Source organism: Lactuca virosa, chromosome 4, assembly GCF_052849685.1.
Source record: "Lactuca virosa cultivar CGN04683 chromosome 4, Lactuca_virosa_CGN04683_v6, whole genome shotgun sequence".
NCBI classification, from domain to species: Eukaryota; Viridiplantae; Streptophyta; class Magnoliopsida; order Asterales; family Asteraceae; genus Lactuca; species Lactuca virosa.
This window is the reverse complement of record NC_136429.1, coordinates 168823985-168831528: the sequence shown is the minus strand read 5'-3', so window position 1 is coordinate 168831528 and position 7544 is coordinate 168823985.

Here is a 7544-nt window from a genome sequence, read left to right as displayed (position 1 = left end):
GAAAATAAGATGAAAGAAGAATGAAATCCCGTAAACAATAAGGTTAGTTTATACTATTGTGAGTCGTATAACCATGCTTGATATGACCTAGTGACCTTTACGACGTTCTTCAAGTGTTGGAGATACGACATTTGTCACCCCAGGCATGCCTGAGTAACTGTAGCCAGTAGTTAAGCTGTGGGAGTGTCGGTCCCGAATAGATCTATTCACAAATTTCACGCTCTCCCTCCAGGAGACTCTGGTTATACTATGATACGATTTAACCTGTACCCCAAAAAGTACAATTGAAGAGTTGTCTCACAATCCTGTATTAACTAGTTTACGTGTGGTTCTGTATTGTTCTCTTGTATTTGAATCCGTTGTATACTTGTAGTGTAACAATAATTATACTTAAATAATTATCTAATGTAGTACTTCTCGAATTTCGAAAGTAGTAATGTATATCATAAACTAAGTCTGTCATAGTTTATATGTGTAAGCTCTGAATTTGTAAAATTGTGTATTGAAATCCCAAACTATACCTATTATAGTTTGCATGTATGTTGTGTACTTAATTCGTGTAATGATCTGAAAACTATGCAATTATGGTTGTACGTTGAAAACGTCCCTTATGCTCAACATGTTACAAAAGGGATAAAATCTCTAAATATTTTATAAAACATGGAAATATTTTGGTTGTATCAATTGCATAAGTTTTAAACCTGTTGAAATTCTTTTGTATAAGTTCACAAAATCATTTGTGTTTGGCTTGTATTCCCCCCTGAAAACATTAAAAATAGTAAAAGCATAGGGGTATGAACTCACTGTTAGTTGTGTGAAAGCGTCGGACAACGAAACTGGAAATGAAGACCCTCGAGTTGATGTACGCGGCACTCAACGGGATCCTAATAACAATTAATACATATATGTATTTTATTAACGAAACCATTTATTATAGTGTTGGAAAACACTTGTTTTCGGTTTAGGAATGTTACCGGGACTCGATTGAATCGAGGAAAGTGGGTTTTCATCCAAGTTCACCACTTAAGAAGGGTTTGCGGCCGTGAAGGGATTACGGCCGTAAACGGTTCTCGGCCGTGACAGCCCCTTGAAGGGTTTACGGCCGTGAACGGTGTTCTTGAAGGAACTTTGAAGATTTGAAGGGTGTACGGCCGTAAACGGTTTGCTGTCTTTGAAGATTTGAAGATTTGAAGCGTGTACGGCCGTAAACTCAAGAACAATGATGTTGGATTCGATGTAAAACATGTTTTAGATGCTCCAAAACAACCTGCAAAGGTGATCCTTGATGATTTTCGGAAGAAAAGATGGGGTTTTGGTGTTTACGGTTGAGAGGTTAGAGAGGGTAATGAGGGAATTTTCGGCCAAAAAAGTGTAAATGAGGGGTAGATGCTCATATTTATAGGGAGGTTCCATGGTCGGCGGTGGGGGCCACCTGTCACAGGCCGTATACCGGTTTACGGGCGTAAACGGGTTTACGGTCGTGAACCTCACTCAGACAGAAACTATTGATTTTTCAAAGGAAACTCGGGTTTTTCGCGTGATTTTGGTTCCGAATCATATATAAAATTCAATTATATAACTAAAAGATTTTCCAAACCAAAGGAATTTGACGAAACTCAATAAAATTCAAATTTTATTAACGGAAATTTGCTAACGGTAACGGAAAAAGGTTTCGGGTTGTCACATCATCCCCCCGTTAGAGGGTCACATAACTCAGTATAAGCACATAAGACCCTCCGGTCAATAACACAGATAAGACCCTCCGGTTGCACAGTAATTACCACTCAGGTAAGTATAGTGAGAAGACTCGCCTCGTAAAGTAAGGCAGTATATCCCGTACCCGAACTGCTGGTCAAGACTCCGCCTAATATATATCACATGTTCCTCTAATTAATAATTGATATTAACAACCCCCAAAAGATGTTAGGCTAAGCTCCTCTACTAAATCTCAGAATGGTAAAAGACCATTTTACCCCTCCATGGCCTTCAAAGTCCATAACTTGACCAAAACCCTAAAAGTCAACGGGAGTCAACAGTCAACTCGTCGAGTGCAGCTCATAGACTCGTCGAGTCCCTTCAGAACTCAGTAAATCGCAAAAAATTGAGTCAACTCACCAAGTTGCTGGCCAACTCGTCGAGTCCATGCAGTGTCCAGAATATTGGGGAAATACCCTAACCACTCGTCGAGTTGTCCCATCAACTCGTCGAGTTCACTCTGAATCCAAAAACGGGAAAACCCTACTCAACTTGTCGAGTTGGATGCCGAACTCGTTGAGTTCTTTAGCCATTACACATTAAGCTCATTCCAGTCAATTCTAATGCTCCAAACTTCAGATCCAACCTCCTAGGATGAAGTCATCACGTAAAGTTGCTAACTTTACATTCATGCAAGGCCTCACAAGGCCAAAAAAAACCCAAAACTAAGCTCAAGAAGGGGTTTAGGGCATGGAGAAGGTCCAAAGCTTGATAAAGTTGGTGACTTTATGACTATGGGGACCTAGAGGAGTCCAGATCTGAAACCATGTCCTTGTGACAAGCTCAAACCCGAGTGTGACTCCATTATGCCCCAAAAATGGCCATAAACACTCCCAAAAGAAGATCTAAGTATTAAGAAGTCAAGATATTAACTTTATACCTTATTTTGATCGCCAATACACAAGAGGTGATGGATCTACAGCCTTCTTCTTATCCAAGCTTCTCAATCTTCAAGTCTCCTTCCAAATCTCCCCAAAAGTCACATTTTAAGCTCTCAAATACACACAAGAGGGTACCAAGCTCGATCTAGGGTTTTCAATGGCTGAAATGACGATGAGGGAGGCTACAATGGATTATAAGTTCTTTAGATAGGGTGCAAAACCCAGAAATTAGGGTTTTCACTAAACAGCCTCAACTCGTCGAGTTGGCCCCTCCAACTCATCGAGTTTGTCTCAAAAATCCATGTGGGTTGATCTTTCCTACACGACGAGTTGGAGCAGCTAACTCGTCAAGTAGGTCCTATAATATGCATGAAACCCTCAAATTCCACACCTGGGAAATCGGGGTGTTAGAATTCTACCCCACTAAGATTAGACTTCGCCCTCGAAGTCATTCTTTGGAAACAGCTCTTGGTACTGCTCACGCACCTCGGACTCCGGCTCCCGAGTCCACTCTGAACCTCTGCGGTGTTGCTACTGCACCTTAATCAGGTGCACCTCGTTGTTTCTCAAGGTCTTCACTTTCCTATCCAAAATCACGACTGACCTCTCAATATAGTTCAGACGATCATCAACCTGAATGTGCTATAAAGGAATGGCTGTCGTCTCGTCGGCTACACACTTCCTTAGCTAGGATACATAGAAGGTGTTATGAATTTGGCTCAACTCCTCAAGCAGCTCTAATCGATATGCTACTTTGCCCACCCGGGCAATCACTCTGAAAGGACCAAAGAATCTAGGGGCCAGCTTGTCCCGCTTCCTGTATCGGATCACCCCTGACCATGGGGATACCTTCAGGAGAAAAAAGTTGCCAACCGGAAACTCTAGCTGGAACGTCTCTGATCTGCATAACTCTTCTGACGACTCTGGGCCGCCAGCAAGCTTTGTCTAATCTGCTAGATTTACTCTATTGTCTTTGAGCACTAACTCAGTGCTCCCCATCACTCTCTGTCCGACCTCCACCAAACAGATAGGAGTCCGACATCTCCTCCCATATAAAAGCGCAAAGAGCGGCATTCCAATGTTGGGGTGATGTTTGTGGTTGTATGAAATCTCTGCCCTCAGACACCAGAAGAATGACCGACCGACCCGCCTGGAAATCGAAACTCTACACTAAGTCTGACCTCCCGTCGGACAGAACCATTCTACTACTACACCCATGACGATTTAGTTCCGAGCCCAAACTGAATGACCATGCCCGACCGGAACTACCCACTGATATCCTCAAACATAAGCCCCAACTACTTTCAAATGTTTATTTCAACACCGAATACAAGTTCGACTCCCGACCCAAAAGTTGAACCTCCAAAGGCTACCCCTTGCACATCCGGCAAAACGACTCCATAGTCGTTTGTTCCGAAATAGCTATCTCAACCCATCATATGGCACCCACAATCACGAAGTTCGCTTTACCCCAAGCGATTACTACAACCGATCTGAAGTCACACCTCACCTCCGACCTCTGTCGTCTACCACTTACTAGTTCCATGCGTGTCGTGGACTTTCCCAATCCCAACGAACCAACCCAATCAGGTCTAAAACATCATATGGAAACCATAACTACTCAAAATGATATCCATCTAATATGAAATCCCAACCTGCCTATTCTTTACACAGATAGAGCCAAACTCAAACACAAGAGTCTGGTCTGGAAGCAAAATTGGGACCACTAATATCCAATCTGATACTCAACTCATGACCCGTGTTCAACGAATCTACGCATGCATTACACCTCGATCCTTCCGATTTACGGCAACCCCTCCCAAACTCAAGACATATCCCGACCATCGCTGAGACCCCAGTGTCGCCCCTGGTCCGGCCATCAGGTTCCCGAAGACTCAATTGGCAAGGCTACCCAGGCCTAAGAACCCCTCTGCGTCACACTATGACTAGTGAATGCTACGGCTCCCCGCAGTCTTACAACACTCTCTCACTGACTAGTGAATGCTACGGATCCCCGCAGTCTTACAACACTCTCTCACTGACTAGTGAATGCTACGACTCCCCACAGTCTTACAACACTCTCTCACTCGTCATGGGCTCACCCCACGGTTTTCCTTGACAGTCCTAAGTGACTACACCCACCTGGAACCGTCCACTCTCTTATCACCCCACAATCTCATCATCAAGCCATCACCATACTGAGTTCACTAAACTCACGCTCTGCGACCCATCATAGATAGGTGCGTACACCCACCCAGATTAAGCTTCACTACTCCTGACAACAATAACTGATGGTTTCACAACTGGAAATATGGTCGCTTGATGCTCCACTTGACGTCTGACAAACCCAAGTCTCATAATAATCCAACAATTTAGGGCATCATACTCGGATACCTCGACACGTCATTACAGAATCTCACGATAGCTTGCCACAACCACTGATCTTCCACTTACACACTCGAAACCTTGAAGTACTCCAACTCATAATTTGAAGCATGGAGGAATCGTCAATGACGGAGAAAGCATTGACGACAATCCAAAACCCCATCCTCTACTGATCAAAACCCATGTGAAACTACTCATACCGACTCTGAAGTTGATTGACAAATCAACTGTTGCCCTTCCCGGAATATAGATAACAATTTATACGTCGAAATAGCAAATCTCTCAACAATTGAAACTTGACCCCAACGACCCAACCGCCTCGAAACTCGATCATTGGCGAACCCGGTGAAACACTGACCACAATAAGATCTCTGACCCACGGCTACCTGCCATGGAGACACTCATCCTTTCCTGAACACATACAACATGCATCATCTCGCTCTGTACCTTGCCTTGACTACCACTAGACCTAAGTCTCATATACCCAGACCGCAGATTCCCCATAACCCAATCTTTTGAACTGCAACTGAACAGATTGATGATCCTCACGATAGAATACCAAGTTCTCCCCCACTTAGGGTTCAAACCAACGCCAATTGGCATACCAAATAGTCTACACTACATACTAGCTCACCAGATATACCATACTCGACTCTTGGAACGTACCACGCAACACTCGATGATCTTCCAGATAAAGACCAAGCATCTCCAAGTATTCCGAATCTCAAATGAACACCTCGGAATCCTCCTAATGTGACTGCCTCAAGTCACCCAGAATCTTACCCGGCTGCACAGGCAAATATTTCATCAGTCTTAAAATAGCACTGACTCTTTCGCTAGAGATAATGGACTATCACACACTTCATTCTCTGAATCCTTAATTAGAACCCCATCGCAAGCATCGTCATAGAAACAGGAAACCTCACTCTCCTAGTCGATTCGTAGCATAGACACGAAGGTCGTCGTTCCGAGATACTCCCCCTAGTTACCTGGAACTGTTGATAGAACACGGCTTACCATGCTCATTTGAGGCACATCCTTGTCCTCGTCTGTCTCCGTCCCCACTGATGACTCCCTCCCGGCATAAGAAATAACTCAAAGCACTCATACCACAAAATCCATTTGGTGATAATACTGCAACTATTTGGTACCCCACAGGGTCTTCCTCTAATATCTGAAATCAAAAGCTCACTCACCCTTCCTTCCAAAACGGAAAGCGGTAACAATATAATCCTCGTCATAGAGATCACCATCACAATCCATTGGCCGAACACTCAACTCAGACTGCAATCATCCACAACGCATCTTCTCCACTTCCTTTTTGAGTCCTGCTCCTCCAACTGGCACCTCACCAGCCAAATCCCTCGAGGTCTAAACTCATTTTTTCCTCGCAAGGTATACTCCATTTAATCTCGACCAACATGGCCCTCTGGCCCCATAATTTACCATATCCACTCTCAGTCTGAACATCCAACGCCGGATAACTGGTAAAGATGAAATCACACTCTGTTAAGAATCATGGTACCCGGACCATGTTATCTCCCCTCAACCTGCTATTTAGAACCTCTGGAATTCTCCTCGTTTCGAGTATGGGTCCTCTGCTTTCAGTAGTACGGGCCCAATACTACCTTCCACATCTACCCATACTTTCCACAAGGATCGTCCCAGCTTTCCTAAGTAGCTGCTCAACCTTCCCGATCACCCAATCCCATTCCACATGCTCGCTCCCCAATGGATACTCACCTCTAAATAGCGCACTCATCATACTGAAGGTACTCCCTAGGCTCTCCTAGGTTTCCAAACTTCTCTGCCATCAGCTGCTGAAGAACACCTCGCAATATTTATTAGCTATTCTAGCTAACTCGCATCACTCATGAGTTCCACAAAGCACAAAGCAAGAAACATTCGGGCATCGAGCAACCTCCACCAGCACATAAAACCACTCTGGCATACAACTCCAATTGCTCTATCCACAACACAAAAGGCATCAACAAACTTAGGCAATCCTATCTCTCAACTCCTCGGAGATCTCTAATCATACATATACCACACTACCAGCTCACATAACGGGTAATAAGGCATCTCTCCTAAGCAGGCACCCTACCATGCAATTCTGAGCAGATCTCTAGCCCTAACTAGCATGCAGTTCTATCAACTCATAATAACAACACATAATCAGGTAAGGGTATTTTGGGAAATCACCGTTCGGGCTCTGGCTGATTGTACACACCGCTTCGCCTCATCTCCTCTTAAAATCATTTGCTTGTTTAGAAACTCATTTTTTAAAAAAAAAATCTCAAATCCTCAGTTTCAGTCCAGATATACCCTAGGGTACACCCGAATCCCTCAAACCAAGGCTCTGATACCAATTTGTAACGCCTCAAAATTCAAGAAAATTTTTTCATTTTTAATTCTCGAAATATTACTCATAAATTCAAGTCATCACATAAATTGTAAGTTATTATCAAAACAATATCAGAGTATCCCAAAATCCTCAAATCTCCATAAGTCAACGGATGTGTA